Below are 11,689 nucleotides of genomic sequence, written 5' to 3' on the forward strand. Positions count from 1 at the left end.
GGGGAATTCCAGGCTATTCCTTATGCTCTGAACATACACACCTCTGATTTATCTGAAGAAAGATAATATTTCCATGATCAAAATACAATTGAACATCAGTTACAGAGCTAGTGAAGCCTAGAAAGAGTCCAGGCCTTGCTGTGGTTTCGCTTCCAGTGGCACTCAGAGGGGTCTGTGTTTTCAGTTTCTGTATTATTTTCTGGCCTATGCAGTATTTCATTCTTAGCATTTTGCAATAAATTGGTGGACTCTCAATATTTCTGTGTATCTGGCTTTACCATGTCCCAGTTCTGTGATCTTAGAAAATTTACTTCTGTGTTCCTGTTTCCTCTGCTGTGAATGTGGGGATGGAGGGTTGTCTTGAGGAGTGACCATTCTAATATTTGCCAAGATCCTAGAATGGTGCTTAGCACATTCCGAGTGGGCAGCAAACATTAGACGTTCTGATTTATAGTTTTAGCTGTCCCTGTCTCTTCTGCTTGCCACTGTCCCTACATACCTGAGCTTCCCTCCTGTGGCTCTGCTGCCTGCAAGTGTGTTGGGTGCTGGGAACATTGGCTGGAGCGTTTGCTGCATCTGTCAGTCTGCGATTAGGGGCCAGTGGTCCACCTGACAGCCATCCTCACTGAGAGGTAGCCACTCGGGGCCTGTCTCTGTAAGTGGCCTGCTTCTCTGGCCTTCGCCCCCTTTCTATCTATCAAAATCTCTCTCTGTCTCCCTGACTCTCTCCCTCCTCTCAAAGGCCCGAGCTTCTCCCCTCTTCCTCCCTGCTGGCATTATCTCCTCCCACAGCTTGAGCTTTGAGGAAACAAAAGCCAGGTGTCTTGGCTTTGGACTTTTAAAACAAACCTCCCTCGAGGCAGGGGAAAAGAGAGGCCTGGCTTCCTTTGTAGAGCAGAGGGCAAATGCTGAGATAAAAACACAAATTAATATATCAGTAAATTTTCCTGTCCCACTGACATACTCTCTAATCAGAAAGACAGTGAAAACACGGGAGGATGCCAGGAAAGAATCCAGGGGAGGAAGGAGGAGCCACAAAGCCAGCAGCAGCCCAAGGAGAACAGCCCCTCGGGAGGCTGCAAAGGCTGAACTTTTCCCCTGAGATTTTACTGGATGTGCAGGGAGCACCAGCTTGCACCACCGTGGGGTGACAGGAAGAGACAGACAAGAGCAAGAGATGGAGAATGGAGGAACCAAGGAAGAAAACCGAGGCAGGGGCAGAGAGGCAGGGCTAATAACCATGTGGGCTAAGATCTCACTCCTTTGGACTCATAATCATCACAATGACCTTCCTTAGTGGCCATACTCACTACAGAAGTCGCCCCATTTTAAAGACAAGGGGCTGGGCGTGGTGGCTCACACCTGTAATCTCAGCACTTTGGGAGGCCGAGACAGGTGGATCACCTGAGGTCAGGAGTTCGAGACCAACCTGACCAATATGGAGAAACTCCGTCTCTACTAACAATACAAAATTAGCTGGAGGTGGTGGCGCATGTCTGTAATCCCAGCTACTCGGGAGGCTGAGGCAGGAGAATCGCTTGAACCTGGGAGGCGGAGGTTGCAATGAGTGGAGATTGTCATTGCAATCCACCCTGGGCAACAACAGTGAAACTCTGCCTCAAAAAAAAAAAAAAAAAAAAGATAAGGAAACAGGAAGTCCAGGATAAGTGGACTTTCCCAATGTCCTGCACCTGCTAAATGATGGAGTCAAGTTTTCAGCCAGAACGTGGAGAATGGTGATCATGCACTTAACCACTTTGCTATTAGTACAGCCAAGTCTGTGATCTGATCAAACTGGAGAATTCAGTTGGTATATGTAAAGAATAAATGAAAACCTGGTAGAACCAGAAGAATTTGAGACTATTAAAGAGAATGAGTCAGAAATGGTGGTGTGAGCCTGTAGTCTCAGCTACTTGGGAAGCTTAGGCTGGAGGATCTCTTGAGCCCAGGAGGTCAAGACTGTAGTCATCACACCACTGCACTCCAGCCTGGGTGACAAAATGAGACCTCATCTCTAGGAAGATAAAAAAAGAGAATGAAACTCTACTCCCAGGGCTTCAAATATAAATGAAATTTTCAAGTGAAAGAATAAAACTGTCACATCTACCACCTGGTGAAGAGCTTGCACAAACATGGCCTCATTGGCTCCACTCAACCCCGTGGGATAAATCAGGGCTTACTGCCCTTTTATAGATGTGACAACTGAGGTTCAAAAAAATTAAGTGACTGAGCCAAGTAAATAAGAGGCAGAGTTTCAGATGGAACACAGTTCTACTGACTCAAAATCCAATGTTGATGGCATGGCATGGAGGACATTATTTGTCAGGGGGGCTCATAGTCCTATACTCAAGGGTTGCCAGGGAAGAGGAATGAACTAATATCCCTTTTCCCCATGCATGCTGGTGGGTTCACTTAGGAGAAATGCATGTTGAAGGTCAACTGGTGGGGTTGCACAGATGGGAAGAGAAGGGGGATTTTCAGGTGGCTTTCAACTGATGCATTCGATTTGGCAGGAGAGGAGAGGTAGTTGGGATTCATGATATGAAAGAAATATGCAGGAAGGGAGCAAGAGTAGCAAAAATTGCAAAGCTATGAGATAGAGAGGAAATGCAGGAAGGATTTCAAAGCAGAGTATAGGCAAAGAATGCCTGGCATACAATCTGGAGAGGAAAAAGTTGGGGAAAGGAAGTAGGAAGTGAAAACTGAGGGAAGTGGAAAAGAAAGTGAACATGTGGATGATTTGGAAGCTGTCCTCAAAAAGTAGAAATGTGGCCTGGAATCTGTACAACACAAACTAAAAGGAATATAATGTTTGGGATAGGAGAGGAAACACCTGCTTAAGAAGGGTGTTTGAAAAGTCAGAGCCACACCCAGACCAGAAGATTCAGGCAGACTGATGAACATCATTATGATGAGGAGAAAAAAAAAGAAAAATCTGTAAGTTTCAGGCAAAATAAAAGAAAAAATGTGGAGTGAGGAAAGGAAGAACAACCACAAAATCAATGTTCTTTCTAGAACTTGCTAGAATCACAATAGAAATATTGAAACACTATTAGACCAGTATTTTCTAAACATATCTGAGGATAGCACCTCCTCTAACTTTTTATTTTCTTTTTTAAATTTTTTGAGACAGGGTCTTGCTCTGTCACCCAGGCTGGAGTGCAGTGGCACAATCATGGCTCACTGCAGTCTCGACCTCCTGGGCTCAAGTGATCCTCCCACCTCAGCTCCCTGACTAGCTGGGATCACAGGCGCATGCCACCACATCCATCTGATTTTTCTGATTTTTAGTATAGAGGGGGTCTCACTATGCCATCCAGGCTGGTCTAGAACTCCTGGGCTCAGGCAATCCTCCTGCATTGGCCTCTCAAAGTGTTGGGATTACAGGTGTGAGCCACCATTCCCAGTCCTCTTTTTTATTTTTAAAAATCCTTCTTTAATATCTTGTGGAACTATAATTTTAGGAACATAGTTTATAAAATGCTAACTTGGTAGCATTAAGGTGGACTTTTCCACCCCTGAATTCCCTCCTCCCAAATTGTAGTCCTTTCTGATTTTTGAATGATGGTTAATAACTCTTCCGATTCTTGGTGCTTTCACCGTGCCTGCCTATATGCGACCTCTGTTAGATTATGAGCTGAAAACCCAAGCTTGTTAGAATTTTGCATAAATAAGCATCATAGGATTTTGAGCTTTGGCTTTAGAGACTCTCCCATGAGCAAATATATGAGCTTGGCACCCTGAAGCTTTTGCAGCTATTTTGACTGCCCGCAGAATTTTTCTTGCTTACTTACTTGTTTCTTAGCTTCCATTCAGAAGGCAGAACTTTCCAGCTAATTGACCTCCAAATAGTTGAAGTGTGATTGTATTATTGCTACTAATAATATTGGCATTGCATAAAAGCAACAGAACCAGTCTGCAGATTATACACTGCAAAGGCCCTTTAAAGAAACAGTTAATCCAGAGATTAGGCTGCATATTTTGAGGACTTTTTCAAATTTTTGTCATGCACACACACTCATCTGATGCTTGCAACAGTGTTGAGCATATTGTTTGTGAAGTGGTAGTGAACCTCAGTATGAGAAATACATGACCACCTACTGGTGGGGTTACAAAGGCAGAAATTCAGCTATAATCAAACAAACAAATGCATTCTTCTTTCTATACATTCATGAGACAAGAGTGTAAACTCACTTGTGGAATTTACAGTTTTCCACAAGTGGATTTGGTGGAGGCATCTGACTGGGTCTGTTTCTATGTCTTTCACTGTATGCATCTCTTATCATAAAATTTAAACAAAGAAATGACAGTTGGCCTCTTGCCATGGAATTAGATCTCATTATAGAATAAATTCTTATCACTAGTCCCAATGGTTATACCCAAGATGTCTTTTTGGATACGTTTAAGGTAGATATTTCAGGGTCCAATCAGATACATCAAAGGAAAATAAATGCTAACATAAAAATGGACAAAGGAAGGGAAATAACGATGTTGCTTTGTGCAACTTTTAGAGTACTTTTTTTCATGCCAGACATTACCTTTATCTATCTGTCTCATTTATCATAAAAATTTTACTTTGAAAATGTTATTTTAGAAGGAAGTTTTGTTGTGACAAGACTTAAATGTAGGAGGTGAAAGAATTAGATAGTGAACATCCAGGTATCCGTCACCCACTTTTGACAATGAACACTTTACTTCTCTTGCTTTTTCACATCTCTTGCCATCTGTCCTTCCCTCCACCCAATCATCCAACCACCTTGATTTTCCAACACATTTCAAATGAGTTGCACACCTTGATACCGTTACCACTAAACTTTTCAGTATGCAGATCATTAACTAGAATGCAATATTTACTTACAAGGTTTGTTTTTGAGGTGGATACAGTATAATATTCAAACTATGTACATTTTGGTGGATTTTGGCAAATATACACAACTATGTAACCCAAACAACTCTCAAGATCTGGGATGCTTCCAGCATCCCAAATTGTTCTCTCATGCCCATTCCACCAATCCTTGCCCCATTTTTCCAAAGACAACCATTATTTTGATATATAATTTTTCACCCTAGATTAATTTTACCCATTTTAGGATTTCCTGTAGATACAATTATGCAGTGAGAAAAAGACGTGCAGGGCTTTTTCACTGAGAATAGTGGTTTGGAGATTCATTATGTCGTTGTGTGTCTCTACTGTAGTTTGTTCCTTTTTATTGTTGAGTAGTATTCCATCGTAGCCATATACCACTGAGGAGAATTTTCAGAGAGATAGAATATGCACCAAAGAATGCCAGAGGAGAGTTTCCGGGATAATGAGATGATGGTGGTTGGGGGGACCTGAGGTATTTTACTATAAAAAAAGAGCATTTTAGGAAAGGACATGAGAACCACCTTCTACTATTTAAGGCAAGAATCAGCACACATTCTAGCAATGGGCCAGATAGTAAATATTTTAGGCTTTACTGGGCCATGTGGTCTTTTTTCAAGTACTTAATTCCGACCTTATAGTAAAGTAAAAGCAGCCACAGACAATATGTAAGTGAAGTATGAGTGTGTTCCAATAAGACTTCATTTATAGACACTGAGATTTAAATTTCATGTGATTTTCATGTGTCACAAAATATTATTCTTCTTTTGATATTTTTCCCAACCATTTGAAAACTTGAAATCCCTTCTTAGCTCATGGCCCATATAAAAACAGATGGTGGGCCAGATTTGGCCTACAAGCCATAGTTTGTCAATCTTTGATAAAAAAGCACTGTCAAATGGAAGAAGGAATAATTATTCTCTTTAGAACTAGTGGGTAATATGAAGACTAAAGGAGGCAGCTTTTGCTCAGAAAACTGAAGATCTTTCTATTAATTAAAGTCGTGTTGAAATGGATTCTAATCCCCTACTTTGTCTCTGTCCTTTGCCCCTATTGGTAGCATAGGATTAGCAGGACAGGCTACAGGGCTAGTCTGTTTAGTGCAATTGTCCAGCTCTTCTCAGTCTAACTTTGTGACCTCTGGCAAGTTAGTTAACTCTTTTCTGTTTCCATTGATTCATCTATCAAATAAGAGCAATAATAGATCCTGCCTCCTAGAGGCATTTTCAAGATTCAATAAGTTAAGTGTCTATGAAGTCTTAAGAACAGTGCTGATTCACAATCAGTACTCAATATACTTAGGACAGTGTCTGGCACACAGTAAGTGTGAAATATGTGTTTATTATTATCATTACTGTTGTTATTGCTTTAATCATTGGGAAGTTGGATAGGCATGTGTGAGAATTTTGTTGAAGGAATTCCTACTTTTCATAGTAGGCTGGACTAATAGATGCTTAAGTTGCTTTCCTGTCCTAATCATCAGCATTCTCTTCAATTTAGTGCCTGATACTTTGACCCTGAGGTTCAACTGTTATTGAAATCTGAGAAGAAATAACATAACGTTCTAGTCATTAATATTAGCATAGCCTACATAATAAGGTAAAAGTACAGTTGGGCCTCCATATCCCTGGGTTCTGCATCTGCAGCTTCGAGTAACCACAGATTAAAAATAATTGTTAAAAAAAAAGAAGTAATAATACAGCAATAAAATGAATACAAATAAAAATACAGTATGATAACCATTTACATAGCACTCACATTGTATTAAGTATTGTAAGTGACCTAGAGATGATTTAAAGTATACAGGAGGATATTAGTAGGTTATATGCAAACACTATACCATCTTACATAAGAGACTTGAGCATCTGCAGATTTTGGCATTGAAGGGGGTTCCGGAACCAATCTCCTGAAGATACAGAGCAATGGCTGTGTATTTTGTTTCTGCTTGATCTCTCCTTACCCTGCATCTTGGACCTACCTCTCAGTAGATCTGATTAATTATAAGGACTCATGTGGATGCTGACTAGTTGTAATGCTACATGTGAGAAAGTGAGAGGAGTAGGGATCTTTGCTTTGTAAAGGGAAATGTGTCAAAGCATCAAGCAAGCATTAATTTTTCCTAAGAGTTTTATTCACATATTGGGCAATGCTGAATAACCGGATAGTTGTGCGAGTATTAATGCAATTATGTCTGGATGTCCTGTGATGTTGTGGGACTGGTGCTCCAAGTCCATTATGATTGCTGCTGCCTGTCGAGAACAGGGGAATTCAAGTAGAGTTGACTGTGGTGGATCTCCATTTGCAACCCCTCATCCCCCAGTTATAATACTTATATCAGATTGTTGTCTTTGTTTACTTGGTCTACGGAATGTATTTCCCAAGCCTGATTATTTATCTTATTTTTCTCTGTTAGCTGGCTGGAATGATGGCCCCTGTTTCTAGGTGTGGTAAGCATGATATAGAATCACAAAATGGTACTAGCAGAGACCTGTGGGATTATTTATGTCAACATTTCTGTTTTCCACGTGAGAAAACCAAGGCACAGATAAGAGAAACTTCATGCTTCTGGTCCAGTGCTCTTTGTATTATGCCAGATTCATCTTCGACTGTAAGCAGGATTGGATGTGGGGCGTGTTGCTGAAGGTAGCAGGAGGGCCAGATGGAAGCAAGCCCCATCTTCATGCCTACAATGTAGAGTTTTGGGATTATTTCCAAATAAATACCTATAATAACTGGAATACTACCTCTATTATATTGAACATTCTCAGAAAACACTGTAAATATCAAATAATAAAGCCTAATTCATTAAAAAAATCCTGTTAGGGGATGTCTTTATTATTTCACATATTGGAATCTCAAATGGTGGCATTGGTCTCAGTCTTTCTGTAACTCACAAAAGCCCTGCTGATGAGAAAGTGATACCATAGTATTTACATGGGTGCTTAAACATTTAGACATCCATGTGAGCAGACAATTCCAGGAAGAATTGCTGTTAAGACACAGAGCAACATCAAGGCAGGCCTTGATTGATCCTAGATGATAAGTTAAAAAAAAAAGGTCAACATGGATGTGAAGAAAGAACAATAGAAGGGAAGAAATGCTAGATAGTGAAAAGGGAAAGAAAAGAAAGGAGGTAGTGTACCCTGGCAGTTCCCATGAAGTTAAGGTGGCAGGGGAAATGCAAAGCTCTCTGATGGGGCTGAGTCTCCTAGTCTTTTGACGAAAGTAGAAATGGGGGCTTTCCCCATTAACCCCCACATTACTTAATGTAGCCTGTTCAACAGTCTCATGTGTTTTTTGAAGCATAAAGGATTTGAGTTGACTGTTACTATTTTCTAGCTTGACTCAAAGATGGTTTACAGCACAGGAAGTTCCAAGGTTTCACATAAACAATGTCATGAGAGTTATTAATTTTTGGAGTTAAGATTATTGCCTCCTAACTGACTTTCTGAACTTTTTGAATTTAGTAACTACTGCTTTGAAGGTAAATACTTGCTTTCCATATTAAAAAAAAAAAAACCCACTTTTTAGAGTATGTAAAATGACACAGTAACATGAACTAAATTCATAATGAAGCCGAATTCTTTTAAAAAATATTATATCTATAAAATTAGAAAACCATTTCACCCTTTTGTATAAAATACCTATGCTAATGCCTTGCTCACTCAATTTTTTTTTTTAAATCAATTTTAAGGAGAATAAAGAATTCTGCTGCAAAAACAAGTTGAAAGTCTAAAACTTGTTTATCGCAGTAGAGGCTCCAAGATCACACATGTCCATTAGAGGTATTCAGTGCAGGGTCACTGGAGGGTCGGCAAGAGACAGCCAATTAGATGTCTGTTTTTCCTTTCAAAGTCCTGTCTGTTTCCTTCACTCTCTTCAAAACACCCAAAGTAGACATATATATCATGAGGCCAAAGCAAAAAAAAAAAAAAAAAAAAAAAAGCCTTTGAACAGTGGGAGTTGCATTATCCAATAGTCATATGCATTTTAAATACCCATCATTATCAAGAGGAAAAACGAAGCCCGGTGTCTGATAAGAGGATGTGCTACAAAGTAGAATACTATTCAATTCTGTCTAAACTTAGGCAGGAAAAGGCTACTGAATGCAATCCTTGGTTTTTCACCGTGGGAGATAGATGACTTCAAAGTTGTAGCAAAAGTATTTGTTTAGAGTAGGGAGGATCAAGACTTTCTGGTATTTACAGTGAAAAAACAACAACAACCCAGCCTATCTTTTAGAAAAGGAATGCATGGTTAAATTGGCTCAGCTTGTCCCTAGCAACCTGAACTCGGAGGCCACATTTTTTCCTCTCTAAGAAGCAAGTGGGAACTTGAAAAGTATGTAGCATGTCGTGAAAAGGGAGCAGTGAACTTTGCCCAGGTCTGCAGCCAGCACTGAAATCTGAACCTTCTGTAGTCCCTGGACTGGTGTCCCAATTCCCCGCCCCTCAACCTTCCTTTTTAATCCCTCTGCATAGAACGCTTTAGCAAACTACCTAGGACTGGAAGCAGAGCAGTTGTGACTTCTAAGAGAAAACCTGTTCTCTAAGTATTTCTGATGCCATTAAGAAGGAAATGCTAATGACACCAAAAAAAAAAAAAAAACCACTAAACCCAACTTTATAATTATGATTATGATATTCAATCTTATTTTTTATAATATGTACGGAGAAAATATAGAAAGATTTTGTTTTGTTGCATTCCTTTTAAAGATAGCTTGAGAAGTTTTGGAGGTTCCCTATGTAGAGATTATCACTGCCTGGAAAGATTTTTCTTACCTTGTTGGCGGGGAACATCATTAAAAGCCCTGCATTTAGGCAGCTTGCGGTATGAATCTTTTCACAACAGTAAGTTACTTGGTAACTTGAGCTGCACTCGTTCCTGAAATTCTTTCACATAATTGAAGATTAACTTGATTCCCCGGATTGTTGAAGGTGGTTGACAGTGTGGGGCTGGGGTGGGTGGAAATAGATTATTCAAATCACAAAGAAATAGGTGTACCCTAAGTGACTGCTCCATTACTGATCATGATGGTTTGCCTTCCTAAGTATTCATCAAGCTTGGTGCTGCAGGATCGTGTGGGGAGGGAGGAGAGTGCACCGTCAATGTTCAGAAAGCAGGTCAACCTCAGAGAAACTTAAATATTTTGTAAAGAGACTTATACGTAGTAATGGCTACTCCAGAACCCATTAACGCCCAAACAGGCTGACTCAAGGGTTCTGGCTTTCTCAAGTGGCTAATGTAAACAATATGAAAGTCAATAGTCGGGGACATTCCAAGATAGTATTAACACGATTGATTTATTGATGGTTGCACAATGGGAGGTTATCTTTTGTTAATTGACTCAGTAAATAAGCTCCCAGGCGTCAGTGCATAGGGGGAAAAGCAACCAGTGGAGGAAAAGGTGAGGCACCTGGGTTATAATTTTTTTTCCACTCCCAGCCTGTCTTAGTAAATTCTGTACCACTTCCTCTGCCAACCTCAAACACAGTTTAGCAATTTTAATTTCGGCCAAAACTGTGCATCCATGTTTCATGAGGGGAAGTCTCAAGCGTGGTATGTTCCTATCAAACAATCAAACTCCTTCTTTCCCTTTCTTTCCCTTCCTTCCTTCCTTCCTTCCTTCCTTCCTTCCTTCCTTCCTTCCTTCCTTCCTTCCTTCCTTCCTTCCTTTCTTTCTTTCTTTCTTTCTTTCTTTCTTTCTTTCTTTCTTTCTTTCTTTCTTTCTTTCTTTTCTTTCTTTCTTTCTTTCTTTCTTTCCTTCTTTCTTTCTTTCTTTCTTTTGCTTCAGGAAGATATGAAGCAATAGCAGGTGAGAGAGAGAGTTCACTGACTTGGCTTATTTATTAATACAAATCTAGAAATGGTAGGGAAGATGTGTGTATGATCTTTTAACCTCCAAGAAGTGATTGACCCAAAGGGATAATACATTGATTGCTGTTGGCAGTTATTTATGAAGCACTTCTCTATAAAGACTACTATAATTTGGTACTTCCTCCTCCTAGGAGGAAGGGGGAAAGAAAAAAAATGCTTTATAAATTTTGGCCGATTCCTAGTACAGACTCAGTCCCCTTTATCCGCAGTTTTGCTTTCCACGGTTTCAGCTACCTGTGGTCAATCGCAGTCTAAAAATATTCAGTAGAAAATTCCAGAAATAAACAATTCCTGAGTTTTAAATTTCACACTGTTCTGAATAGATGAAATCTTCTGCCATCCTGCTCTGTCTCACCTGGCCTGTGAATTGTACCCTTTGTCTAGCAGATCCACGCTGTATGCCCACCCCTCCCCGTAGTCACTTAGGAGCCATCTCTGTTACCATATTGACTATCACAGTGTCACAGTGCTTGTCTTCAAGTATTTCTTATTTTGCACGGTAATGGTCCCAAAGTACAAGTATAGTGATGCTGGCAATTCAGATATACCAAAGAGAAGCCGCAAAGTGCTTCCTCTAAATGAAAAGGTGAAAGTTCTGGACTTAATAAGAAAAGAAAAAGTACCCTGAGGTTGCTGAGATCTACAATAAGAGTGAATATATTATCTACAAAATTGTGAAGAAGGAAAGAGAAATACGTGCACAGTATGTATAGGGCTTGGTGCTGTCTTCAGTTTCAGGAATCCACCCAGGGTCTTCCAGGGTGTCCCTCAAGGACAAGGGGAGACTGCCGTGTTGTATCTGCTGAAGTGGGACCACCTGGATCAATTCCTAACACTTTGAACTTGGCAACATAGATTTTTTTTGGACTTTTACACTTTTATCAGCAATAGTTGAAAAATTTAAATTGCTCACTGTTTAACTCTTACTGTCTTCTAGAACAGTGGTCC

At 40.1% G+C, this 11,689-nt stretch overlaps 1 long non-coding RNA gene across 1 annotated transcript; it reads right to left on the reverse strand.

The window, feature by feature from the left end:
• Nucleotides 1-4,401: 4,401 nt before the first annotated feature.
• On the reverse strand, nt 4,402-9,783 carry LOC119620283 (uncharacterized). The gene is made up of 2 exons (XR_005236796.2): nt 9,646-9,783; nt 4,402-7,548 (listed from the first exon to the last, which is right to left on the reverse strand). It is a non-coding gene; the product is annotated as an uncharacterized lncRNA (long non-coding RNA).
• Between the last annotated feature and the right edge of the window lie 1,906 nt (nt 9,784-11,689).

Source organism: Chlorocebus sabaeus, chromosome 29, assembly GCF_047675955.1.
Source record: "Chlorocebus sabaeus isolate Y175 chromosome 29, mChlSab1.0.hap1, whole genome shotgun sequence".
Taxonomy (NCBI): Eukaryota; Metazoa; Chordata; class Mammalia; order Primates; family Cercopithecidae; genus Chlorocebus; species Chlorocebus sabaeus.